The sequence below is a fragment of the Megascapheus bottae genome, chromosome 37 (assembly GCF_031878675.1).
Source record: "Megascapheus bottae isolate mThoBot1 chromosome 37, mThoBot2.hap1, whole genome shotgun sequence".
Taxonomy (NCBI): Eukaryota; Metazoa; Chordata; class Mammalia; order Rodentia; family Geomyidae; genus Megascapheus; species Megascapheus bottae.
The window spans coordinates 384,861-412,464 of NC_143545.1; the positions used below are offsets into that span (position 1 = coordinate 384,861).

Below are 27,604 nucleotides of genomic sequence, written 5' to 3' on the forward strand. Positions count from 1 at the left end.
CGCCCCCGCCGCCGCCGCCGCCGCCGCCCCGCCGCGCCGCGCCCGCGCTCGGACGGCGGGCGGACGGACGGACGGGCGGGCGGGCCGGCGGGAGGAGCGGCTCGCGCGCCTGGCTCGCGGCGGGCCCCGCGGCGGCGCCTCAGCGCCTCAGCGCCCCGCGCCGACTCGCGACCTGCGGCTGAGGCGCGCGGCTCGACCGGGCCGGACGGAGCGGGGCGGGGGGAGGTGGAGGGGGTGCCCGGCGGGGCCGAGGCTCCCAGGCGGCGGCGGCTCGGGCAGTCGGCGGGGTCCGCGCTCGCCCCGTCCCGCGGCGGCGCTGCACGGCCGCCCCGGGTCCCCCGCACAATATAATCCACTCAGCGCCGGGGAAAACAGATGGGCCCGGGGGCGGGGCCGAGGCGAGGGGGCGGGGCCGAGGCGAGGGGGCGGGGCCGCCACGCGGAGGGGCGGGGCCTGCGCGCCACAACAACAACCCCGCCCCCACCCGGCGCGGCCCGCGCGGCGCGCGCGGGAGGAGGGGCAGCCCGCAGGGGGAGGGGCGGCGGGGCGGCGGGGCGGGGCCTCCCTCCGAGGGGCGGGGCCTCCTGTGGGCGGGGCCGGGCCCCGCTGTTGCCCCGAGGGCCCGGCGCGTCCCGGGGCCGCTGGCCCGGCGGGGCGTCCGCGCGCGGTGCGGGGAGGGGCGGCGGGGCGAGTGCGCGGGCTCTCGCGAGGCCCGGCGGGGTCTCCTCGCTTTTTCCCCCCCCTCGCCATCCCCACCCCACCCCGGCCGCGGCCTTTTAAAGCGCCCGCGGGGCGGGGCGCAGGTGTGGGAGCGGGCGCGGAGGCCCGGGCGTCGGGCCGCGCGTCCCCTCGCGAGCTGTGTGGCCGCGGCCCGCCGCGCGCTCCGGCCTCGCCGAGGTCCCCAGGGCCCGGGGCCGGGGCGGGGCGCGGGGCTCCGGGCGTCCCCTGCGCCGTGCCGCCGGGGTCCCGCCGTCGGGGCACGGGGCGCACGCTGTCCTCCGCCCGCGCACCGGCGGCCGGCCTTCCCTCCACCGCCCTGCGCCCCGGGCGTCCACCCGCCCCGTCCCGTTTCCCCTCACCTGACCTCTGGAGCCGCACCGCTGGGCAGCCCGGGAGGGTGAGGAGCCGGCTCGGAGCTGGGTGCCCGGAGGCCCCGGCGGGCTCGCCGCCTTCCTGCCCGGCTCCCTGTGCGGGGAAAGTCCAGAGACGCACGATGACCCCGCGGGGAGACCTCGATCTCCGCGGCCCCCGCGCCTCTCCACGGCCCCCGCGGGGAGACCTCGATCTCCGCGGTCCCCGCGCCTCTCCACGGCCCCTGCGGGGAGACTTCGATCTCCAAGCCCCCGCGCCTCTCCACAGCCCCCCGCGCGTCTCCACGGCCCCCGCGCCTCTCCACGGTCCCCGCAGGGAGACCTCGATCTCCACGGCCCCCGCGCGTCTCCACGGCTCTCCACGGCCCCCCGCGCGTCTCCACGGCCCCCGCGCCTCTCCACGGTCCCTGCAGGGAGACCTCGATCTCCACGGCCCCCGCGCCTCTCCACGGCTCTCCAGGGCCCCCCGCGCGTCTCCATGGCCCCCGCGCCTCTCCACGGCTCTCCACGGCCCCCCGCGCCTCTCCGCGGCCCCCGCGCCTCTCCACGGCTCTCCGCGGCCCCCGCGCCTCTCCACGGCCCCCCGCGCCTCTCCACGGCTCTCCACGGCCCCCCGCGCGTCTCCGCAGCCCCCGCGGGTCTCCACGGCCCCCGCGCGTCTCCACGGCCCCCCGCGCCTCTCCACGGCTCTCCACGGCCCCCCGCGCGTCTCTGCGGCCCCCGCGGGTCTCCACGGCCCCCGCGCGTCTCCGCGGCTTTCCTCTCTACCCCCGCCCGCAGTGGCATCCTGAAGAGTCCGTTGTCACCGCTCTTGGCAGCCTCGGGATTGGAACTCAGGACTCTGTGCTTCCCGGGACCAGCCGCCCCGTCTCTGCCTCTCTTCATCAGATGGCCCCCATTCTTTTAAGTGGAGGGACTGGGGGAGAGAGTTCAGGTTTACAGTGCCTGGCTTTAATCCACAGCACGGCACTCAATTATGTGTGTGTGTGTGTAATTCAGTCATGTCACTTATCTGCTCAAAAATTCAGTGACGCTCCTCTGGTCATGAAAAATCCCAACCCTGGCAGATACTTATTTAAAAACCAGCCTTGTCTGCCACCCTCCCTGCCCACCCCTGACTGATTTCCTCCTGCCAAACCGGTCCACTCACCCATGGGGTCACCCTCACCTCCTCCCTTTGGGCTGCACAGCTCAATGTCTCATCCTCTGCCCAGGACTCATGTCCTTGAACAACCCTCACTTGAGGGAGCTACATGCACCCTTCAGAGGGACTGCCATGCGGACTCTCCCCGGCCAGGCACTGATTTTCGAGTGGGACTTTTTTAAGTCTTTTAACTGTGACTCAACATGCCCGTTCTTCTCAATCAGAGTACACTTTTAGGGGAGACAGTCCCGGAGGTGGGCCAACTACGTGATTAATTTGCATCATGATGACACATAAGTCATATCACATACCATACAAAAAAAAATTCAGGCTGCAGCCTGTAATTGCAGGCTCCCACCTGTCATCCTAGCTACTCAGGAGGCTGAGATCTGAGGATCACGGCTCAAAGCCAGTCGCGCACTACTACAAGGCCGGGAGACTCTTATCTCCAATTAACCTCTCGGCAGTAAGCCTTGGGCTGAAGAGTACAGGAACAGTGCCCAGGCCCTGAGTTCAAGCCCTATGACTGATTTTTTTTCTGTCAGTCTCGGGACTTGAACTCAGGGCCTGGGCATCTATGTCTGATCCTCTTTGTGCTCAAGGCTAGCACTCTTACCACTTGAGCCACAGCGTTATTGAGTGGTTAACTGGAGATAATAGTATCACCAGGACTTTTCTGCCTGGGCTGGCTTTGAACTGAGAGCCTCAGATCTCAGCCTTCTGAGTAGCTAGGATGACAGGTTCAGAAATTCTTTGACTAACCCTTGTATGCTCCTTTTTAATATGCTTCCTTTTCCAGGGACATCGATTTGCTTTCTACTAGCCCACAGTCTTGAGAATGGCATCCAGGAGTCACAAGGCTCTTTCTTGCTGGCCATACTTTTCCTCAGGGCCCCACTGAAACTAGCTCTTCTCACCCCCATGAGTCATGCTGTGAGCCTCCAAGGCCTTCCACCATGCTGCAGCAGCAAGACAGCCCCAGGCCAAGGCTATGGAGCACCCTGGAAGCTTGCCTTTAAGATTGGTTAATTTGTTACTGCCATGAAGTGTGAGGCACAGAACCCCTCTTAACCCTGCTGAAAGGCTGGAGCAGGCAGCCAGGCTCCACTAGCTCCCACCAGAGCTGGGACACATCTTGTGGAGTTTGTATTTTGTTTTCAGGCCTCAGGCTGGCACAGCGTCTCAACACTCCTCCCAATGAGCTATACTCCCAGCCCACAAATACTGCTCAAACACCACCCCACAGAGCAGTTAGAAGAGATTATGACAAAGGTTGGTGAACTTAGAACTCCATGGGTGAGACTCATAAGGGGCTGAGAGACGCCCTCCTCCTCCCCACCTTGAGTCTCCAGGAAGTTGAGGGTGGAACTTAAGTGGTAGAGCACTTGAGTAACTTGAATGATGCCCCAGGTTCCATCAAAGCACCACAAAAGCATAAAAAAAATATCTGTCAGGGGCTGGGAGCGTGGTCTAGTGGTAAGAGTGCTTGCCTGGCATGCACGAAGCCCTGGGTTCGATTTCTCAGTACCACATACACAGAAAAAGCTGGAAGTGGCACTGTGGATCAAGTGGTAGCGTGAGAAAGCCCCAGGACTGGAAAAAAAATTATATATATATATATATATATATATATATATATATATATATATATATCAGTCAGTCCTGTGGCTTCCAACTCAGGGCCTGAGCACTGTCCTTGAGCTTTCTCAAGGCTAGCACTATACCATTTGAGCCACAGAGCCACATCTGGCTTTTTCTGTATGTGGTACTGAGGAATCGAACCCAGGGCTTTGTGCATGCTAGGCAAGTGGCTAAGGCCACATCCCCAGCCCTAAAATCCTCTTTTGTGGACCGCAAGCTGTTGTTACATCCTCTTCTACACACTGTACATGAGAACTATCTCTCTTACTACCCCAGAGTGGCTTAGTCCATGTTTATGCTTCTCTGTTCCAAAATTCCTCTCTGAATTCCTGAGTATCCTGCTGCAGCCTAGCTCATTGTGACATCTCCTCTTGTTCTTGACACGGGTCAAACAGCTTTGTAGCAACTCAATTCTCAGTGCCATTCAGAAGCTGGTGAATCTTAATGAGTTCTTCCTCTAATCTCTTCTCAAAAGAGCTACAATCCTTAATTTCTCTAACTTTCTTTTAAATTATTTTAGCTCCTGTGTCATTTCTTTGGCCTCAGATTATCCCTACTCAGTTTAAAAGACACATTATTTTGGTTGCCAAAGTGCCGAGAGTTGTATACATCGGGCCTCAAACTTCTTAGCTGGGCCTAAATAGATAGATAGATAGATATCTATATATATATATTTCTCTCTTTCTCTCTCCCTCTCCGTCCTTCTCCCTCCACCCCCCCCTCAAATTTGTTTTACTTGCTTTAAAATACACATATAGGTAGAAACATCAGATTCAGACCTCTAAAGCTTCTAATGCAATTAGTGAAATGGTAAGATTGTTAATTTAGTATAAAGCAAGCAAAAGTATACTACATAGTATTAAAGTTATAAAGAGAGGTTAGAAATAACCTAATCTACTTGTTCCCTCTAGAGAGTTCAGAGAAGAAAATGTCCTGGTGTGTGCTGCAACTTCCTGAGAAGGGTGGGTCTTGAACTGGAAAGAAACACAACAGGCTCCCTTTTATTCAGAACTTTAAACCTTAATGAAATTTTATTAAGCAGCAAAAGTTAATTTAGAAACTGTTATTTTTTACGAGTTCCAGGTCAACCTGAAACGTAAATTGAAATTTACTAGAAAAAGCAGGAGTGTTAAAGCAAGAGCAATGGCTCAGAAGATCAGAGGTTCGGGGCTGGGAGTTTGGCCTAGTGGTAGAGTGTTTGCCTAGCATGCATGAAGACCCAGGTTTGATTCCTCGGTTACCACATAGAAAAAGGCAGGACAGTGCTCAGGCCCTGAGTTCAAGCCTCAGGACTGGCATGGTCCTAGTGCTTCAAATGGCATCTGGTCAACCTCCTCCAAGCAGGGGCTGTTCTGAGAAGTCAGCCTTTACTCAACCACCTTCCAGTTGCACTGATGAGGAATCACTCCTGCTGGAAACAGACTGTTGCAGTTTTGATCAACTCTCATTGTTCAAAGATCCTTCTATGTTGAACTGAAATGCGCCTCTCTCTAAATTTAACTCAGCACTCCTTGATTTATGAGTGCTTATGCCTGCCAGGAGGCTGAGATCTGAGGATCATGCTTCAAAGCCAGCCCAGGCATTAAAATCCATGAGACTCTTATCTCCAGTTTACCACTAGAAAACTAGAAGTGGTGCTGTGGCTCAAGGGGTAGAGCCCTAGCCCTGAGCTGAAGAGCTCAGGGACAACACCCAGACCCAGAGCTCAAGCCCCATAAACAACAAAAATAAAAAAGAACGAGACAAAAATGTATTTCTTCCTTCCTTGCCCGCCTAAAACACTGCTGCTCTAAGATTTCTCAGTTCTCTGGTTTTGCTGTTATTGACAATATTGTTTTGAGTGTTGGGGATGGACCCAGGGCCAGAAGTACATTAGACAAGTTCTGTACCGTTGACCACAACTTCAGGTCATGTATTGTTCAATTTTTGTATCCTAGCACCTAGAGCAACTCTTAAACCTAACACACACACACACACACACACACACACACACACACACACACACACACACACACACACACACACCAGAAAAAAAACATCGACTTCTAGTCTTCTGTGCTAGGTATGGTATTCAGCTCTCAGTGTAGATTTACAAAGCTCAATAAACCAGGGCCCATGCACTTCAGCAATTAAAGTCCAGCAAGGATGTCAAGCCATATAAATCAAGGATTAGACTTTTTAAGTCTTAAAGCACATTGCTCAAGGGAACCCAGAAGAGTAGCCCAACTAAAGGGCGACACCAGAGCTCAGTTCCTGGGCAACAGATGTGCCAGTGGAGCTTGACGGACAAGGTGCCAGCTGGATGGAGAAGGAGGAAACAAAGACACAATGGTATAAACACAGCCAAGTAGTTCAGGGTGACTGCTGTGTGGTCTTTCTGTTGGGTCTGGTAGAAATAGCCTAGCTGTATGAACTGAAGCCCAGAGCGTAAGGGGCCTTCTGCACCAAGTTCAGAGTTCAGCTAAGCTTTACCCTGATACCTGAGGACTACTGATTTTTTTTTTCTTGCCAGTCCTAGAGCTTGAGCTCAGGACCTGAGCACTGTCCTTGGGCATTCTTCAAGGCCAGCACTCTACCACTTGAGTCACAGTACCCCTTCTGCCTTTTCTATATATGTGGTACTAAGGAATCAAACCCACATCTTTGTGCATGCTAGGCAATACTTTACCACTAGGCCAAACTCCTGGCCCCTTGAAAGATTTTTAAGCAAGAGAATAAAGCAGACTAAGCCAGGCTTGGTGGTCCACACCTACAATCCCAGCTACTAAGGAGACAGGGGTAGGTAGAGAATTGTTTATAGCCAGTATGAGTGCAGTTCTTGAGACCCTATCTCTAAAATAAAAAAGGACTGAGTATGACCCAAGTGGTAGAGAGGCCCTGAGTTCAAACCCCAGAACTGCAAGGGGCTGGGAAGGGAGAGACAGAGAGTCAAAGAGATGAGACAATATGTTTGTTTTCCTTCCTAGTGGGAGTGATTTGTTTTTCCAGTTCTGGGGCTTGAATTCAGGGCCTGGGCACTGTCTCTGAGCTGTGTTTGCCCAAGGCTAGCACTCTACCACTTGAGCCACAGCTCTACTTCTGGTACTCAGGTGGTTCTGAGGAATCAAACTCAGGGCTTCGTGCATGCTAAGTAAGCACTCTACCACTAGGCCATACTCCCAGCCCAGCAGTGGGATTTGAACTCAGGGCATCATAGTTGTTAGGCTGCTAATCTCCCAGCCGTGCCTCCAGCCTTGGTTTGTTTTTTTTTTTTTTTTTAATTTATTTTTTATTGTAATTAGTAAAAGGGTTACATGATATTTGCCAGATAGAAGGTGCATTAATTCACATACATTGATACCCTTTCACATGTCTTGGTACCCATTTCCCTCCCCCCCCTCCAGCCTTGTTTTTGTTTTTGATTTTTTAGCTGGTTCTGTTGGAGATGGAGTTCAGCAAACTTCTAGTGTTTGGGTTGGCCTAGACTGTGATTCTTTACATATCAGCCTCCAGCAGAGCTTGAACTACAGGTCTGAGCTATGGGTACCCTGTGTGTGTCAGACCATTGTAAGAGGAGAAAGTATGTAACTTTCTGACATATGGAGAACAAACCTGCACCACTTTTCTCAAGTGAAAGGAAGTGTATCAAAGGAAAGTAGTGTAGAACTTGGTATAATTAAGGAATTTTTCTCCTTTCTGTTCTCAACAACCATCATGAAGATCCTAGAAATGAGAAGAAAATCTGTTAAAGAGTCACAGAGCTGGAGCCTCCTAAGTCAGAGGCCCGGGGACCCATTCCCAACGCCACCCAAAATAAAATGGTTAAAATAAAAATACAAGCAGGGCTAGGAGCTAGCCTAGTGGTAGAGTGCTTGCCTAGCACGCACGAAGCACTGGGATCCATTCCTCAGTACCACATACACAGGAAAAAAAAAAAAAAAAAAAGTTGAAAACGGCACTGTGGCTCAAGTGGCAGTGTGCTAGCTTTGAACAAAAAAGAAGGGTCCAATGACAGGGCCCAGGCCCTGAGTTCAAGCCCAAGGACTGGCAAAAAATAATAATAATAATAATAATAAATTAATTAATTAAATTTAAAAAAAATACAAGCACAGAAGCCTTCATTTACGAGGGAAGGCAAACAGGAAATAATTACACAGCGCGGTGTGCCTCTGTGGGTGAGGTCAGGACTTCACAGGAGATGCAGTTTTCCTGGACCAGGACTGGCCCCCTACTGTCCTGCCTCTGTGCTGTGCCAGATCTGGGCTTGGCGAGGAGAAGAGGTCTCCCTTTCCTCTCTCCTTTTCCCTCCCGCTCTCTACCATCTGTCTTGCTTGAAGTCAAATCAAAATGAAAGAGGCAAGATTTCCATTTTAACTGAAATTCTGTCCCCGCGGGGACTCAAAACCGCAGGCTAAGACCCAGCGTCACAGTCCCAGGAAAGCAACCCGACAGGTGCGTGCGTACATGTGGTGGAAACCGGTATGCGACTCCACCAGAATGAGAGCAGAGCTGAAGTTAACAGCAAGAACTTGGAGCCAGGCCAGGGTTCTTGATGGCTCACTCCTGGAATCCTAGCTAAGGGGAAGCTGAGATCTGAGGCTCCCCAAGGCTTAAAGCCTGCCTAGGCAGGAAAATCCAAGAGACTTTTTTATCTAATTAACTATCAAAAAGCCAGAAGAGGAGTTGTGGCTCAAGTGGTTGAGCACTAGCCTTATGCAAAAAGCTCACAATGCCTAGGGCCTGTGTTCAAGTCCTAAGACTGGTATTTAAAAAAAATTAAAACTGGAGTGTGGCCTAGTGGTAGAGTGCTTGCCTAGCATGCATGAAGACCGGGGTTCGATTCCTCAGTACCACATACGTAGGAAAAAGTCGGAAGTAGTGCTGTGGCTCAAGTGAACACAAGGACAGCACTCAGTTTGAGCCCCAGGACTGGCAAAAAAAAAAAAAAAAAAAAAGAAAAGAAAAGAAAAAAGAATATATATATATATATTTTTTTTTTAAAGATTCATTTAGGCAGCCGGGGTAGCTCAGTGGTAAAGCACACACTTTGATCCCCAATACCTCAAAATAAAGAAAGGAAAAGAATGTAGGGATAAGCTAGCACTAGTGTTTGGCACGCCTGTAATCCTAGGTACTCAGGGGCTAAGATCTGAGGATTGTGGTTCAAAGTCAGCTCAGGTGGGAAATGCTCATGAGATGGGACACAAGAAAGAAAAAGAGAGAGAGGAGAGAGGGAAGGAGGGGGGGGAAAGGGAGGGAGAAAGAGACAGAAAGAAAAGAAAAGAAGAAAGGGGGAGAGGGAGGGAGGGAGGGAGGGAGAGAAGGACAGAAGGAAGTATGAGGGATGGGGCAGACAGCTTGCCTAGCATGCAAAAGGCACTGAGTTCCATCCCACACACTACAGGACAGGGAAAGAAAAAGCAGGATGACTTCAGCCTGGAGGGGTTTTGTGAGTAGGGTATGGCATAGAAACAAATCCCTCTCTAACTCTCCAATTCAAGTCGCAGGCTTCTTTCTGAGCTCCTCAAAGCCATGGGCTCTCCTACCACGTCTGGAAACAAAGGTTGCCCAGGTAGCCTAGACTCTGTGGATGTTATGAACACTTCAGAGATGGACCAACGGCCGATGCAGGCTGACCGGCCCTCAGTGGATGACAAATGGCAGGACTGGAGAAGGGAGAGAGAGGGGCCAGGCCAAATGCACAGCCAGGCTAGAGCCTGGGAAGTCTTTGCACAGAAAATACTAAGCAGGAAAAGCGTTCTTGGTTCTGAAGTAGGGAGGTAAGGGGAAAGAGGAAAGAACAAAGCCTGGGGCCCTTCTCATAGTTTTAAGGTCAGCTGGAGATGCTCCCCATTCCAGCCCACCACGGACAGCAGAGGAGCCCCTGGTGGTGAAGGGACCTTCCAAGGAAAGGCCTCAGAAAACAGGAAATGGCTGGTGGATGAGACCCAGTCATGGAAGCTCTGAAGCCTGCCTGCTATCTGTGGACCAGGGTCTTTGTGTGTCTTTGTTTGTTTTCTCTTTGGCTTCCCTTTGCTTTTAGTAGTCTAGTAAATTCCCACCAGTCCCCCAATGTCTTGGGAAGCGAAGGGAAGCCTGGTGTTTTTCCACACTGGGGCCAGAGGGACAGGCAATGTGCTGTCACCGGCTGCAGCGGTGGAGGCACCCTGGCACCCAGTCCTCTTGACGTGGCATGACCTACCCTCAGGTGTGCCAATTAAGGGCTCCCAGGGCCGCCTCTGGGAGGAGGGAGGCCATCTGAAACTAGCTCTCTTGGAGGTGGGGGAGGGCAGACATCACTCTCCATCGGCCACTTTCTTTCCCTGTGGGGGATGGGGCACAGCCTGGCTTCATTTCATCTGTTTGATTAAGAACTTGACAGTCAGTATTAACCTGAAACTAGAGCCAAAGGCATTGGCACTTTATTTATTTGTGCCAGTCCTGGGTCCTGGGGCTTAAAAACTCCAAGCCTGGGGACTGTCCCTGACCTTTTTGCTAAATGCTACTCGACTCCTCTACGACTTGAGCCACAGCTCCACTTCCAGTTATTTGGTGGTTAACTGGAGATAAGTCTCACAGTCTGGGAGTGTGGCTTAGTGGTAGAGTGCTTGTCTAACATGCAGGAAGCCCTGGATTCGATTCCTCAATGCTACATAAAAACAGAAAAATCCAGAAGTGGCACTGTGGCTCAAGGGGTAGAATGCTAGCCTTGAGCAAAAGAAGCTCAGGGACACTGTGCAGGTCCTGAGATCAAGTCCCAGGACTGGTTTAAAAAAAACACAGTTTCCATTCCAGAAGGAGCCAGTCAAGGAACGGGCACACGTTCAGACCACCACAGGGCAGAGAGCCCGGGGTGCCTTGCCCATTAGAGAGGGCCTGAGTGGCAAGTGTGCGGGTTTGCAGTGCTTGAAAGGAGAGAAAGAGGAAAGGAGGGGGGGAGGAAGGGAGGAAGAAAGGGGAAGGAAAGAAGGGAAGAAGGGAGCAAAGAAGGAAGGGAGGAAGGAAGGAAGGGAGGGAGGGATAGGGGAGAAAATGAATTCTAATGGCAACCAGAGCCCTGTGATAAGGGTGTCAGTGTAGCTTATTTATTGATTCCAAGGAATTTATACTTTGGTGAGAAGGAGCAAAGGGGCTGGGTACCGGCATTTATGTGCTTGTGTGCTGTACCTTCTGCTTCATTTGTGTGTGTGTGAACTTAAAACTGGTGAGCCAATGGCTCACTCCTGTAATCCTAGCTACTCAGGATGCTGAGATCGAAGGATCAAGGTTCAAAGCCAGACCAGGCAGGAAAGTCCTGGAGATTCTTGTCTCCGATTAACCACGAGAAAACTGGAAGAGCAGCTGTGGCTCAAGTGGTAGAGTACTAGCCTTGAGTGGAAAAAGCTCACAAACAGTGCCCAGGCCCTGAGTTCAAGCCCTGTGGCTGAGGGAAAAAAGCAAATAAATAAAACAAAAACTAGTTTTAGGGAGCTGGGGATTTAGCTCAATGTAGGAGCACTTGGCCTGGCAAGCGCAAGGCCCTGAAAAAAAAAAAACCAACAAAATCCTACTTTTAAAAATAAATTCTAAAAAAACAATTGCTTTGTTTTTTTTTTTGTTGGTCGTGGGACTTGAACTCAGACCTTAGCACTGTCTCTGAGCTCTTTTGCTCAAGCCTACTGTTCTACCACTTTGAGCCACAGTACCACTTCTTGTTTTCTGGTAATTAATTGGAGTCTCAGACTTGCCTGCCCAGGCTGGCTTTGAACTGTGATCCTCAGATCTCAGCCTCCTGAGTAGCCAGGATTATAGGCATGAGCTACCAGTGCCCAGTCCAAAACAACTGTTTTAAGAAAGTTCAGTTTTATAAGAAATAAAGTGAGTCATAACAATACCTATAAATCCAAGAACATTAGTTTAAACAAACAGAAAAGGGCTATTGAAGCCTGAAAAAGTACCCAAAGTGTAAGTGTGCACCAGACTCCAGATAGAAAGCACCCAGGACAGGAGAGGTGGCTGAGCTTGCCCACCACCCACTGGGCCTTGGGGGAAACTCAGGTAGTGCAGATGGCCTTGCCAGACCCAGAGACGGATAAGGTCGTGTTAGGTTTTCTGTTTGTGTGACCTAACCTCCTTGACAGTTTCCTCAACTTCATTCTGAGTCATACTTAATAAACGAGACAGGTTCACTTACCGCAACTTGCCAAGCCCTAGAGCGGCAAAACGTTCTGTAACTGCTACCATTCGGAGGGAGGGGGGGGGAGTCAGAAGTAGCACTGTGGCTCAAGTGGTAGAGCTCTAGCCTTGAGAAAGTCCAAGGACAGGGCTCAGGCCCCGAGTTCAAGTCCTAGTACTGGCAAGAAAGAAAGAGGAGGGGGAGGGAGGGAGGGAGGGAGGGAGAGAAGCAAGCTGCGGACTCTTGTTGCCAGGAAGCAGGGAATGGGTGGGAATGGATGAATGCAATGATAGAATACTGAACCTCGGACTCTTTACATCTGGGTGTAATTTTTCCAAATAAACCAGAAAGCACACTTGGGAAATAATTAAGTTTCCTTGGCTCATTAAAATCTCGTCATTTGGGAAGTGACTATAACCATGTGTAGTTGTTTTTCTGCTAAGCCTTAACCCCAGATCATTACCTTAGGAGGGTCACCGAGGAGAGGTGTCCGAGAGGCCCAGCACCACCTGACAACTTGACAGCGTCAATCATCCAGCCACAGGATTCGGTGTGAAAGGAGCTGAAAAATGCCATCATGGCACCGAGGCTTCTGATCTGAGTGTAAGACGAAATTAGGATACTTGAAATGATTAGAAAATGAGCTGGGTGCTAGTAGCTCAAGCCTGTCATCCTAGCCCGTCTCTCTCCTCTCCCCTCCCCTCCCCTCCCCTCCCCTCTTCTCTCTCTTCCTCTCCCTCTCTCTCCCCAGCACTATTCCATAGGGGGGCAGTTACCTTTCTGCTTGCTCTAGACACAGGGTCTTTGCCACACACCTGCTGAGATTACTGATGTGTGCTACCCTGCCTGGTGCTTTTCTTTTTTTTTTTTTTTTTTTTTGCCAGTCCTGGGCCATGAACTCAGGGCCTGAGCCCTGTCCTTGGACTTTCTCAAGGCTAGAGCTCTACCACTTGAGCCTCTGCACCATTTCTGGCTTTTTTTCTATGTATGTGGTACCAAGGAATCGAACCCGGGTCCTTGTGCATGCTAGGCAAGCACTCTACCACTAGGCTAAAGTCCAGGCCCTGCCTGGTGCTTTTCTTTTAGTTGTTTGAGCCTTCAATAAACATACTAGCTAGGGCTAGGAGTTTGGCCTAGTGGTAGAGTGCTTGCCTAGCGTGCACAAAGACCTGGGTTCAATTCCTTGGTACCATATACATAGAAAAAGCTGGAAGTGGTGCGATAGCTCAAATCATAGAGCTCTAGCCTTGAGAAAGTCCAAAGACAGTGCTCAGGCCCTGAGTTTAAGCCCCAGGACTGACAAAAAAGAAAAGACACAAATTACTCAGGAGGCTGAGATCTGGGGATCACGGTCCAATGCCAGCCCAGGTAGGGTCCTTGAGACTCTTATCTCCAATTTACCACCAGAAAACCAGAAATGACACTGTTGCTCAAAGGGCAGGGTGTTAGGCTTGAGCTGAAGAGCACAGGGACAGTACCAGGCCCTGCCCTCAAGCCCTGTGACTGACCAAGGAGGAGGATGAAGAGGAGGAGGAGGAGGAGGGAGAGGAAGAGGAGGAGGAGGAGGAGCCGCCTCTGCATGGCTGGCTTGCATGGAAGATGGTTCAAGGCCCTTTTGAGCTTGAGTGGAAAGACAGGAATAATGCTGAATGAAGGCCACCAGAAGCAGAAGGTGCAGCACTTTGGTATCTCCAGTGGGGAGCCAGCTGTGCGGCTGGCTGGGCCCTCACGAGCCACACGGGAGTGAATGACACAAATCTGGTGGGATCGGAGCCATTTCTAGTTGAGGGCGCGTGCACAAACAGGAGGGCAGGAAGGAAATGTGCTGGCATGGCCGATCCTGAAGCTCCGCGACCAGAGGCTGGGTCACTCCATAGGAGCAGATCTGGACTGCCCAGGAAGGAGCTGCACACTGTCATGGAGTTGACAACGTCTCATCTGTTCATCGTTAGTGAGCCTCATTTAGGGCTTTTCTACCGCTGGGATCTGTGATAAGACAAGGCAACTCTGGGAAAATGGACCAGTTCAGGAATAGCAGTAAGGAGGTAATTAAACCAGGTCGTTTATCTGAGGCACTCTCTGATTTATGGGTTATCAAGGAAGCAGATCTCTGGGTGATGTTTAGTCCACACCAACTCTGGGAGTGTGGACTTGGACTTTTCTGCCAGCTCTTTCCCTCCGTGGACAAAGCGGCCTTCCGACTTTCATGTGCTATGATTCCCTTTATTTCTGGCTACTGGCCTGTCCGCTGGACACTGGCTTCCAGCTAGAGGGCTACTGTGGGGGAAGGGGCTCGGCCTTTGGGGGGCTCTGGCCTTACCAGCTACACACACCGGACAAACTCTGCACCTTTCTACACGGAAGTCTTTATCCAGAGACTGAAAGGGAGGAAACCGTGTCTCCTCCGCCATGCACGGGGCACAGGCAGGGCGGCTCCGGAGCCCTCAATGCATCTGATGGCTATCTGCCTAGTCCAGCATGCTGCTTCCACATGGGTTGCAGAGACAAAGTAACCAGCTACACTGTGGACTACGCAATAAATACTATCAAGTAAATTAGATTATCGATGAAATGTACTGCCCCTTGTAAAAAAGTGTGGATGGTTCATGCCCACAAAATGGTTTTAGGTCATGAGGGGGAAAAGAGTGCCAAAGTACTAACTTCCAGTATTCTTGCTTATAAAAAAAATGATCGGGGGTCCGGGAGTTTGGCCTAGTGGTTAAAGTGCTTGCCTAGCATGCATGAAGACCCGGATTTGATTCCTCGGTACCACATACATAGAAAAAAGCCAGAAGTGGTGCTGAGGCTCAAGTGGTAGAGCTCTAGCCTTGAGAAAGTCCAAGGACAGTGCTCAGGTCCTGAGCTCAAGCCCAGGACTGGCAAAAAAAAAAAAAAAAAAAGATGAGGTGAGCTGAAAGGTGACTGAGCTTCAGGGAACAAGGAAGTAGCCAGCATAAAGATATATCTGAAGGAATCACAGGCAGGCGCTGCTTGGGACAGGGTGAGCCTCTTTTTCGCCACCAAGGAGTGTGGACGCAACCCACAGGGCCAGGGCGGTCCTGAGGCTAGCCCCCTCTCCAGCCAGTTTCTCCACAGTGATGCGGTGAAGGCTGGAAGGAGTTAAGATCACAACACCTAGATGCTGGCCCCAGATCCATGGTGTGCGCTCATCCAATTTTCACACATGCTCTCTGCAAGGCTTAGGAAGCCTGGGGAAGATCACCCAGCACTGAGGAGACGAGCTTCAGCTCTCTCCACCTTGTAGGGCCTCCAGATGATCCAGCACCCTAGCCTGCGTGTGTGGGTACACCCTGACACTCCCAGCACCCAGGATGCTGAGACAAAGAGTACCCAGGAGTCTGAAGCCATCTGGTAACACACAAGTAAGAGGCCCTGGGCTTGATCCCTATCTAGCCCTCCCCATCAAATAAATAAATAAATAAATAAATAAATAAATAAATAAATAAAGCCATGCCAGGAGCAAGGCCTTCCTGGTACTATGCCTGCCCAGCATGTATGAAGCCCTGGGTTTGATTCTTCACTACCACATCCACAGAAAAGGCTGGAAGTGGGAGAGTACTAGCCTTGAGAAAGCACAAGGACAGTGCCCGGGCCCTGAGTTCAAGCCCCAGACTGGCAATAAATAAATAAATAAAGCCATCTTAATAGGTAAACCTAACATGGGGGTTGGCTAGACAGAAAGCATATTGTTGGGGGGCCCGGAGTTTGGCCTAGTGGTTAAAGTGCTTGCTTAGCATGCACGAAGACCCGGGTTCGATTCCTCGGTACCACATACATAGAAAAAAGCCAGAAGTGGTGCTGAGGCTCAAGTGGTAGAGCTCTAGCCTTGAGAAAGTCAAGGACAGTGCTCAGGCCCTGAGCTCAAGCTCAGGACTGGCAAAAAAAAAAAAAAAAAGAAGAAGAAGAAGAATATTGTTGGGCACAGGAGGCTCACACCTATAATTAGAGCTACTTAGGAGGCTGAGATCTGAGGACCAAGGTTCAAAGCCAGCCCAGGCAGTAAAGTTTCTGAGACTCTTATCTCCAATGAACCACAAGAAAACCAGAAGTGGAACTGCAGCCCAAGTGGCAGAGTGCTCGCCTTGAGCACAAAAGCTCAGAGACGGCAGCCAGGCCCCGAGTTCAAACCACAGGGTGGGCACAAAAGAGAGAGGGGGGGGGAGGGGGCGCATTCGCTTTGCTTTAGGGATGTTTTTACTCTAGCCCATTCTCACTGTGATCATGAGGGAAGAACAAGACAGAGTGCTCCAAATCTAGTTTTTGGATTGATTTTTGCAGAGCAGGATTGTAGACATCATGTTTGGCTACAAAAAATTATTTTGAGGATGGACTCCAGCTCACAATTACACACCAACAACTAGAACAAAGTAGTTTGCGCGCGTGTGGTGTTTTTGTTGTTGGTTGTTTGGTTGTGGCTGCATTTAGTTGTCTTTTATGTGGGGTATAACAGCCAGTCTGAGAGGGTGCCGCGATTGTCACTTGCTAGTGAGATAAACACGGGTTATTGTCACCCTTGTCATCTAGCTGGTGTGGCAGATTTTGTGAAGGGCAGGCCTCTTTGGAGTTTGGCTTTAAACAAAGTGAAGGGGAATGCCGTGTCAAGGATATTTTAATTGGCTGTCTGCGGCAAGTGAGGTCATTAGATAATTGCCGATCTTCTCCCTCAGTTTGTGTTGTGCAGACCTGGCCTTGGAAGACAGCGTTTGGGAGGGATTAGTTTTGAGGAGTGCTGGCCACCCTGGTTAAGGGGGGCTTCCCTGGAGAGAGTCGGGGTGGGAAACAATGGGTTTGGAGCTGGGAAAGCAAAGATTGCTAACTTGGGCACCAGTGGCTCAGGCCTGTAATCTTACCTAGTCTGGAGGCTGAGATTTGAGGATGAGGTTTGAAGCCAGCCACAGCAGGGAAGTCGTTGATACTCTTATCTCCAATTCACTGTAGGGTGAGGAGGGGCAGGGGAAGCTCGACCCCGGTGGCTCACATCTGTCAGCCTAGCTACTCTAGAGGCTGAGATCTGAGAATGGAGGTTGGAAGCCAGCTCAGGCAGGATCGTCTGGAAGACTCTTACTACCAGAGCTGAGCGAGGTGGCTCCCGCCTGCGATCCCAGCTACTCAGGAGGCTGAGATGAGAAGGTTGCAGTTCAAAGCCAGTCTGGGCACTAAAGACAGTGAAACTCTTATCTCCAATTAACCACCAGAAAACCAGAAGTGGCACTGTGGCTTAAGGGGTAGGGCGGTAGCCTCGAGCTGAAGAGCTCAGGGACAGCGCCCGGGCCCAGAGTTCAAGTCCCACAACTGACAAAAAAAAAAAAAGAATTTGAATCAAAGTTTTGCATTTCCTAAGTACCTCAGCGGGTGAATGCTGGTGCCCATACACCCATGTGCTGTTTCTGTAGCTCAGGGTGACAGTGACTCAGGTGCAACAGAAAGCCAGGATAAAGGCCGGCCCACAACCCAGGACTGCAGGCTGTTTCTCTCAGTGACACTGGAGGAGACCCTGAGGGGAATGAGGGAAAAGGTGACGGTGTCACAGCCAACAGCCTAGAAGCCTGGTAGGAGCTGGGGGTGGGGTGGGGTGGGGAATGTTACTGAACCATTGCCCTCCTCCTCCTCCTCCTCCTCCCCCCTCTCCTCCTCCTCCTCTTCTTCCCCTCCCCCCTCCCACTTGGCTTGTGATTGACACCCCAGACCTCCTTGCGGTCTTGGTAAAGGGGGTTTTCAGCTTTCCCAGGTCACCCTGGAGGAGGGTTCACCAGGCTGCTGTGGGGCATGCGATTGGCGGTTGCCTGGGCTGGAGAGCCCAGCTAGGTCCCAGCCCCAAGATAAGAGGAAACAATGCAGGCAGCAGATGTTTGCCCCCAAGCTCCTGGGCGAAGGAGGCTCAGTCTCCAGCACTGTGGGAGTCGGCGGGGAAGATGTTGCCTGCTGGGGAAGCTGAAAGGAGCCCCAGCAAAGGCCTGCAAGGGTGCTGGGGTGGGAATGCCTGCCTGTCCCAGGAGTGGGTTTGATCACCACAGCAACCTTGTCAGGGGGGTGGGGAACAGGGTCTCCCTTCCTTGGCCTGCATCCCCTTCAGCGCTGTTCAAAAACCCTGACACTGCCTGGGCAGCCTGCCCCCACCCCGCCCCACAGACTGGCTCCTGACAGCTCCAGCTAGGCACATACCTTCCCAGGGGGAAACCTGGGGCCTTCCTGGGAATTGACTTAAGATCCCTCCCCAGGGCAGGGCTACAACCCCAGGGTTTCTTTTCTTTTCTCTCTCCCTCTTTCTTTCTTTCTTTCTTTCTTTCTTTCTTTCTTTCTTTCTTTCTTTCTTCCTTTCTTTTTTCCAAACCTGGCTTTGAACTCGGGGCCTGAGCACCGTCCTTGGACTTTCTCAAGGCTAAAGCTCTACCACTTGAACCACAGGACCACTTCCGGTTTTTTTCTATGGATGTGGTACCGAGGAATTGAACCGGGGTCTTCATGCATGTTAGGCAAGCACTCCACCACTACACCAAACTCCCAGCCAGCTCCAGGGTTTCTGCCGCTTCTGGCTGCTCCAGCCAGGAACTGTTTTAGTTTTAGCTGTATTTCAAATGAGAAACCCCTTGCCAGAGAAGCAAGTCTAGGACTGCCCTGATCCACAGACCAATCAAGGGACAGGGGTCTGGGGGAGGCAGGGTACAGTCTTAGGGCAGATCAAGAGGAGAAAGATGATAGAGAACCTTGCATGGGAAACAGGAGGGCCTGAATTCAAAACCCAACACCATGGGGGAGGAGAAAGTACTTTTTGGGGGTTGGGGGGAGTATTGAAGGCTTGAACTCAGCCTGGGCACTGACCCTAGGCGTCCTTGTGCTCAAGGGTAGCATTTTACCATTTTGAGCCACAAGCACCACTTTCAGTTTTTGAGTGGTTAATAGGAAATGAGAGTCTCATGGGGACTTTTCTGCTGCCGCTGGCTTTGAACCACAACCTTCAGATCTCAGGCTCCTGAGTAGCTAGGATTACAGGCTTGAGCCACCAGTGCCCAGCATGAGAGAGTACTTTTATTTTATTTATTTATTTATTGCCAGTCCTGGGGCTTTAACTCAGGACCTGAGCACCGTCCTCGAGCTTTCTCAAGGTTGAGGGTCTGCTACTTGAGCCACAGCACCACTTCCAGCTTTTTTCTATGTAGGTGGTACTGAGGAATTGAACCAGGGTCTTCGTGCATGCTAGGCAGGCACTGTAGAGTGCCAAACTCCCGGGCCAAACTCTCAGCCCCAAGAGAGCACTTCTTAAAACTTCAAGTCACAACTGGCAGTTTGGCCTCATGGAAGAGTGCTTGCCTAGCATTCAATAAAGACCTGGGTTTAATTCTTCAGAACCACACATATAGAAAAGGCCAGACGTGGTGCTGTGGCTCACGTGGCAGAGTGCTAGCCTTGAGAAAGCCCAAGAACAGCACTTAGGCCCTGAGTGTAAGCCCCAGGACTGGCAAAAAGAAAAAAAAAAATTCAAGTCACAGCACTTGGAGAGCTATGGATGTAGCTCAGGAGTAGATCAAGAGCGTAAGCACATAAGAGGCCTCGAGTTCCATTCCTAGCACTAATCAGAGCAAGCAAATAAATGAATAAATACTAGTCATAAATGACATCACCATCAGCTATCTGTCTGAGCACTAAACATTTCTTTTGTCTTGCTACAAGAGGAGGAAATGGGGTCATCTTTCAGGACATTCTCATTTTCTCAGTGAACACTGACCAGTGGAAGCGGCAAAGCAGAAGCCATAGGGTAGCCCCAGGATTTATAGGTCAACGGATATGGGGTCCAAGGGGACAGAAGGCAGTTGTTTACCACCACCGTTCTTGGATGGCATGCTGATGCTAAGACTTCACTCTCCTCTCTTGGAGAGAGGTGATCCACTGGCTGCCCTCCTTGCCCTGGGCTGGTTGTCTGTTATTGGGGACATCAAAAACAGAGGCAGCCCCAACAACCTGGACAGGGCAGGCCTGGCCCAGGCTACAGACTCCAGACAAGACGGGCTGCCCCTGACTGGACTTCCCCACCCTGGCTGAGCCTCAGTTCATTCATCCTGAAACCTCTGCAGAGAACTTAGTAAGTGGAAAAGGTGGGGGTGAAGCAAGTTAGTCAGGACTGGCTTTCTTTCTCAGTGGCTCAGAAGCCCAAACCATAGTCCTGACGACCACAATACTGCTAGAGGCCCGGTGGTCCCAGCTCCTTGAGAGACTGAGATAGAAGCTGTTCAGTTCCACAGCGAGCTACCAAATTGGTCTGCATCACGCATACACATGCAAAAACCAGATAACCCAGCATCTGAAGGAAAAAAAGATATGGAAAAAATAACCTCTGCCAGGAGGTTACTCTCTTCACTTTCGTAGCTGGGAAATCGACCTTTACAACAATAAAATGGGTTATCCACGGGCTCACGCCTGTCATCCAGCTGCTCAGAAGGCTGAGATCTGAATTCAAAACCAAGCCTAGGCAAACAGATCCTTGAGCATCCAACTTCAGTTAACCAGAAAAAAACTGGGAAGCAGAGGTGTGGTTCAAGTGGTGGAGCTCCAGCTCTGAGCTTTAAAAAAAGTCAAGCGTATGAGGTCTGGGAGTGTGGCCTAGTGGTAGAGTGCTTGCCTAGCATGCACGAAGACCGGGGTTCGATTCCTCCGTACCACATAGAAAAAAAGCCAGAAGTGGTGCTGAGGCTCAAATGGTAGAGCTCAGAGCATGAGAGCCTGAGGTCAACCCCAATACTAGCACAAAAGGCCGGGGGGGGGGTGGTTAGAGAGAGAGAGAGAAATAAATTACCTGATCATAGTATCAGCTAATCCTATCTCCCATCTATGGACACTTGAAGTGTTACTCCCCTTCCCTGCCAATGTTCCACAAAGCCCCACAAGTGGATAAAATTAAACCCGAGGGAGACCTTGCATGCCATCTTTCTGGGAAAAGCCCAGCATGCCACCTGGTCTACCAGGCTAGTTCAGGGTGAAGGTCAGGGGGCTGGGTGGAGATGGAGGTCATCTCAACCTGCACCTTTGGGCAGAAATCCTAGGAGACACTATGGAGGGTGTGAGCAGTGCCGGTCTCTACCTACCCACACCCTCAAGAACTGGTAGGGTCAGGGAGGAGCTATTGAGAAAGAGGGGAGGACAGGGGTGTGGGGCTGGGACTTCTAAGCTTTCTGATCCCGTTTGGTTCCTGTAAACAAGTGCGGCCCTCAGCTCCCAGGAGGGCCTGTGGAGCGGGATTGTACAGCCTCCTTCCCGGAAGCTGTCCACCCAGACCCCGCACCTCCGAGGCCGCCTCGCCCGGCCTCCCAGCCCCCAGTGCAGTCTCAGGAAATGGGGCTGCAGAGAGCTGCTCCTCCAGCCTCACCTCCTGCCGCGTGTGTCCTCTGCCAGAGCAGTTCCTGGCCTAATTAAGCTGGGTAATGAGTAGCTACGAGGAGGGGATAAAAGCCCTAGCGGCTTAGAGCGGGGGACAGTTTATGACAGGGGCGTCTGCAGCTGGTGACATTCTTAGGAAAGTTATTTCTCCTAACCCTGGGAAGTTGCGCACTATTTCCTCAGCAGAGTGAGACCAGGAGTTAAGCCTAGGGAATAGGGTGGAGCGAGGAGGGGAGGGGAGGGGAGGATCCACGAGACCGGGGTAGTAGGGCTTGTGCTGGGTGTCTGAGGCTAAGATCAGCTTCTGCCCTTAGGAGCCTGAAGCTGGGCATCCTGCCTTGCCTGGGTGTTGGGTTTCATCTGAACGGTAGAACTGGGCCCAGGGTGCAATTTCCTAAGACTACATCCCGCAGACAGTTGGGAAATCTGACCTCCCGCTCTGCTCCTGACTCCCCTCTGTCCTGAAGGTGCTAGAAGCACAGCTGGGCCTAGGAGGTGGATGGGGGGGGGGGGAGGATGGGGCTCTTGTGGGTCTCCTGGCTGGGGACCCAGCACCCAGGGAGATGGAAGAGGAAGGCTGGATCCAGGAGCCCTGCCTTCCAAAAATAAGCCACAAATGACCACGAAGCACCTCAACTCTGCCCCAAGGTGCAGACTCTATCCAGCCCTGCACAGAGGAAGCTGCAGGGTGTCCCTCCAGATGCTTCTGTGCTGGCACCTGTGCGTCCACAGTGTTCATGAGAAAAACAAAACGAAACGAAACCAACCCATACTTCCCAGGCCCAGGCCGCAATCCTAGCTTCCTCAGGGGGCTGAGATTTGAGGATCATGGTTCACACTCAAAGCCAGCACCTATAGGAAACACTAAGAGAATTCTGTCTCTGACTAACCACCCCCAAAGCCTAGATTTGGAGCCATGGCTCAGAATGCTAGCGAACATGGAGCACAGAAGCTCAGAGTCAGCACCCAAGCTTTAGGACTGGGGTGGGGAGGGAGGGAGGGAGCCTCATTCTTGGCCCAGGAGCCTTCCTGCGGTGGGGCAGGCTCCCCAGATGAGCCTGGCTGTGGAGGCCGGCATGGGCTCTGCCAGAGTGAGTGGGGGGGGGCAGGCAGGCCTGGCCAGGCTTGTCCCATCAACCCGAGATAGCACGAGGTCATGAAGACGTGGCCTCCCCTGCGCATGAAGAAGGCGTGTTCACCACCACTCCCACACTTTTCCAATGCAACCCCCTCCTGCACAGCCATACCAAGGAGCAATCTTGTCCAGCTTCACTGCTTTACATCTACTTTTTAATTTATGTTAGAACTGTATCATGTGTGTGGCAGTAGTCGAGTTTGAACTTGGGATCTCAGACTTCCAAGCCATGGTACTTGTTCCTTTGCTGGGAATAGCAAGTGTGTGCCACAGGGCCCAGCCATGGATTTGAGCTCCAGTCTCTCCAACTTTGATGCCTAGGCTGGATTTAAACTGTATTCTACCCCCCCTCCCGCCCCCACCACCGCCCATCTTTATGTCCCATATAGCTGGGATTATAGGCTTAAGCCAGCAGTCCTGGCTTTAGTTTTGTGTTTGTGAATCAGGGTATTTTTGTTGTTTTTGGTCATGGGGCTTGAACTCTGGGCCTGGACGCTGTCCCTGAGCTCTTCAGCTCAAGGCTAGTGCTCTGCCACTTGAGCCACAAAGCCACTTCTGCTTTTCTGGTGATTCACTTGAGATAAGAGTTACACAGAGGGGCTGGGAGTTTTGCCTAGTGGTTAAAGTGCTTGCCTAGCATGCACAAAGACCGGGGTTCGATTCCTCGGTACCACATACATACAAAAAAAAGCCGGAAGTGGTGCTGAGGCTCAGGTGGTAGAGCTCTAGCCTTGAGAAAGTCCAAGGACAGTGCTCAGGCCCTGAGCTCAAGCCCAGGACTGGCAAAAAAAAAAAAAAAAAAAAAAAAGAGTTACACAGACTTTTGTGTCCGGGCTGACTTTGAACTATGATCCTTAGATATCAGCCTCCTGGATTACAGACATGAGCCACTGGCGCTTGACAATTCTCGATATTAATAGGAGATGCTTCTGTTAGTCTGAGTGGCAAGAGTTCTGATAGCCAGACACCTGACCAGAGATCTTGGGCTCACGGGTGTGGGCCTCAGCATAGCAAGGGCTATGGGATTGCCCTCTGCTCTCAGAACTCCTAGCAGAAAGTCCTGAGAGTCCTTACGGTGGAAGACCAGATGGAGAAGAGAAAAGAGTAACTTGGGACGCTTCCATCCTGTGTGACCCATGTCACCTTCCGGCTGGGTGGCCCAAGTTAGAGAGCGGGTGTCACCCTCAGCCCTGCAGCAGCTGGGCACTAGAGAGCCAACTGGCTCTGAATGTGTAATCCTGGCTGCGAGAAGAAAGGCAAAGGCAGAGAGATCTGGTGATCTCCCAGGACACGGACTACTGAAACCTGACACCTCTGTCATGGGAGAAGAAAGGGGGAGAGGGGAGGAGAAAGAGAAGAGGGGTGGAAGGAATGAGGAAGGAAGAGGGGGTGTCTGGAATCACAGCAGCCGGGGTTTAGCAAAAGCCCTGTGCACAGCTAGAATCTGAGTTCCGCTCAGGTTCTATGCCCCAGCATTTACATGAGCCCTGCCTGGCTTGACTGATGAGAGACAAGAGAAAAGGCCTTTTGCCAGGTGGAAGAGATGAGGCAGCTTTCAGAGGCCAGCCAGAAGCCCGAGTCCACTTGCGAGGAGTCTCTGGCCCTGGGAGAGGGCTCCCCGAGCACCATGGGGACCGAGGGAGGCCTCATACCTCCTGCGTACCTGCACCTGTCAGGATACTTCATTTCACTGCTGGTTGTGAAGGGCAGCCTGGTGACCAGCCCAGGGCTAGGGACAGTTCTGGAGGCCACAAATGAATAGAATTAAGTATCTGTCTGTCCTCCAGGCTGACTCCAGGCCTTTCAGTCAAAACAACTACAAAATAAGATTAAAATAAACAACAATGACAACAACAACAACAAAAAGCTCCAGCAAAGGAGCCAGTTGTAACTGCAGCTCTCTGGACACTGAGGCAGGCAGATCTACGGTTGGAGGCCAGGCTGGGAGTCTTCCCCCGTCCAGGCCCCTCCCACCTGGCTCCTTGGGGGTTTGATGGACTCAGGTGCCTTGGTTGTTCTCTTGTCTCTCTACCACATCCTAGCACATCCTAGCACAGCGCAGAGCATCCTGAAAGGCAAATACAGGTGGCTGACAGCACTTTCATTTCTAACACCCTGCTAGCGGTCAGGCTGGAATCCCTATGGCACAGAAGCCTATCATACAGATAGAGAAGCCTGAGAGTGAGTGGCCTGGGAATCTAGGTGCCTCCAGCCTCTGGTCCGACTGACACTGAAGCTGTCAGATAATATGGCCTTGCATTGGAATCATTTTTTTAACCCGTCCTGGGCCTTGAACTCAGAGCCTGAGCACTGACCTTGTGCTTTCTCAAGGCTAGGGCTTTACCACTTGAGCCACAGCACCACTTCTGTTTTTTCTTTTCTATGTATGTGGTACCAAGGATTTGAACCCAGGTCTTCATGTATGCTATGCAAGCACTCTACCACTAGGGCCTAGGCACTGTCCCTGAGGTCTTCAGCTTACTGCCCTACCCCTTGAGCCACAGCACCATTTATGGGTTGTTTTTCTTTTTTTCTAGTGGTTAATGGGAGATAAGTGTCTCACAGACTTTAGTGCCTGTGCTGGCTTTGAACCACAATCCTCAGATCTTAGCCTCCTCAGTAGCTAGGATTACAGGTGTAAGTCACCGCACCCAATTGGAATCATTTTTTTAAAATTGTTTTTACTAGCCTGGACATCCCTGAAGGGAAGAGAACATGGCCTTTCCCATCTCAGAATCGAGCAATGCCTGGCATCAGGGAGGACTTGGAAAGGGTGGGAGAAAGAGAGAGAAAGGAAAAAAGGAAAAAGAAAGGAGAGGGGAGGAGGGAGGATTCCTGTCCAACGACTAGGAGCTGAAGAATCCTGATGATATCCCATTAGGCCACGGTTATGGCCACTGGAAGGGGGGAGCAAAAGAAATGGCACTTGCCAGCAAGTGCAATGCCTGGGTTCAATTCCCAGAATCAAAAAAGAAAATTAGTTATTAGTCTTTTTTGTTTTTGTTTTTGTTTTTTGCCAGTCCTGGGCCTTTTAACTCAGGGCCTGGGCACTGTCCTTGGGTTTTCTCAAGGCCAGAGCTCCACCACTTGAGCCATAGCACCATTTCTGGCTTTTTTCTCCTCCCATGTATGTGGTGTCGAGGAATCGAACTGGGCCTTCGTGCATGCTAGGCAAGCAATCTACCACTAAGCCAAACTGCCGGCCCCTGTGTTCTACGTGTTTTATATGTACTTTGTATTGACATTTAGTTTCACCTAAAAAAGGATGAGTTCGGCCTGAGCATGGTAGCTGTCATTCCAGCTACTTGCAAGACATAGGAGGAATGCAGTCCAAGCAAGCCTGGGTAAAATACACGAGACCTTTTCTGAAGAATAATTAAAGCCAAAAAGGACTGGGACATGGCTCAACAGGTGGCATGCCTGCCCAACAAGTGCCAGACCCCGAGTTTAAACTCCATTACTGAAACAAGGGGGGAAGTCAGCTTGTCAAACAGTTGTGGTTTGTGTTTTTTCCAAGGAAGAGGACAACGAGGTTCAGAAAGGTTAAGTAATTTCTCCAAGGTCACCCAGTTCAGAGCTCTTCAGCCCAGTACAAAAGTAGCTCTGGCCAGGCACTAGTGACTCACACCTGTTGTCCTAACTACTCAGGAGGCTGAGATCTGGGGATTGTGGTTTGAAGCCAGCCTGGGCAGGAAAGTCCAATTAACTACTCAAAAACCAGAAGTGGTGCTGTGGCTCAAATGGTAGAGCGCCAGCCTTGAGCACAAAGAGGCTTTGGGACGGTACCCAGGCCCTGAGTTCAAACCCCACAATAATAAAAAAAAAAAAAAAAAGGTGGCTCTGAGCCCTGCAGACAAATAGAAGTGTTGGTGGCAGGAAGCTGGGAAGGTGGCTAGAGGCAGGGCCCTGCCTGGCACGAGCAAAGCTCTGGGCTCCAGTCCCAGCACCAGAGGAGGATATTGGTTTTGGTCAAACCCCAAGTCTGACCTTTGCCTTCTACATAAAACAAAAAGTAGTGACTGCGTTGTGAGGAAGCGGTGGGGTCTTGCAGTCCAAGTTTCCACACACAGGGTCTTCCTTAAGCCCGCTAGAACTCCAGTGAGCCAAGAGGAACACGGATGCCAAGTCTGACTTGCCAAGGAACTCTCCTGGGACCACCCCCAGCTGGGGACACGGGGCCTACCCAGAGGGAAGGACCCAGCCCCTCTCCTGTGTTTCCCACCAAAGGAGCCTTCTCTAATGCCTGCCAACAGCCCCAACTCCAATGAGGCCTTTGGTAATGCCTGCCAACTGGGGGCTTCCAACAAGGTTTACAGTGGTGAAGACTGTGTGTCTGTGCCACGCTGCCCAGGTGACCTTCACACAGAGGTTTCCACTGGGCCTTGGCCTCCTGGCCTCTGCAAGTTATTCCTGCTGCCTGGGCTCTGCCTCCCCTCAGGAATGCAGCAGCTTCTCTGCCCCGATTAACTTCTTCCCTCCCTCCCTCCCTCCCTCCCTCCCTCCCTCCCTCCCTCCCTCTCTCCCTTTCCTTCCTTTCTTCCTGTTTCCTGGCAAAGGGCTCTGAGCCAAGTGTCCAGACACTGGCTCTGGGTTAGTTGATGCCACAAACCCCTTTCTCCTTGGAGACTCTCAGACCACATGCACAACTGTTTTGTTTGAAATGCCCCGGGGGGAGGGGGGAAGGGGTGGAGGAGGAGAGGGAGGGAGACAGGGGGACAAGGGAGAGGAGTGAGAGACGCAGAGACATACACACACAGAGAGACAGAGACAGAGAGGAGAGAGGATAGTGGGAAGAAAAAAGAGGGGGAGAGAGGGGTGGGGGAGAGGGAAGAGGGGGAAGGGGCGAGGGGCAAGGTTTGGTACACATGTTCCTTATTTGCCATGGGCACTGCTGGCTAGAAGGGGTGCTGGGGAGGGCTGGGGAGGCAGTGCTGGCACTGGCCCTGGCAAGAGAAGAGAGCAGGCTGCAGCTGCTGCCACCCAGGAGTGTGGCTTCAGGGGCAATGGAGGGACAGAGTGTGAGGAAGAAGGGGTGGGACTTGGGGACAGGGGGGTGTCATGGGGAGAGG

General features: G+C 52.0%; 1 long non-coding RNA gene across 4 annotated transcripts in view; it reads right to left on the reverse strand.

Moving 5' to 3' along the window:
• Positions 1 to 7,150: 7,150 nt before the first annotated feature.
• The window catches only part of LOC150041930 (uncharacterized), a 37,692-nt gene continuing 17,238 nt past the window's right edge, over positions 7,151 to 27,604 (reverse strand). For 2 of the 4 annotated variants that reach the window (XR_016533670.1, XR_016533673.1), the window contains exons 3-4: positions 12,474 to 12,607; positions 7,152 to 7,578 (exon numbers count right to left, since the gene is read on the reverse strand). This is a non-coding gene — a long non-coding RNA (uncharacterized LOC150041930). Of the gene's footprint in view, positions 7,579 to 12,473; positions 12,608 to 16,881; positions 16,964 to 17,375; positions 17,526 to 27,604 lie in introns of all 4 variants that reach the window. The other 2 variants (XR_016533672.1, XR_016533671.1) reach the window with 2 other exon arrangements.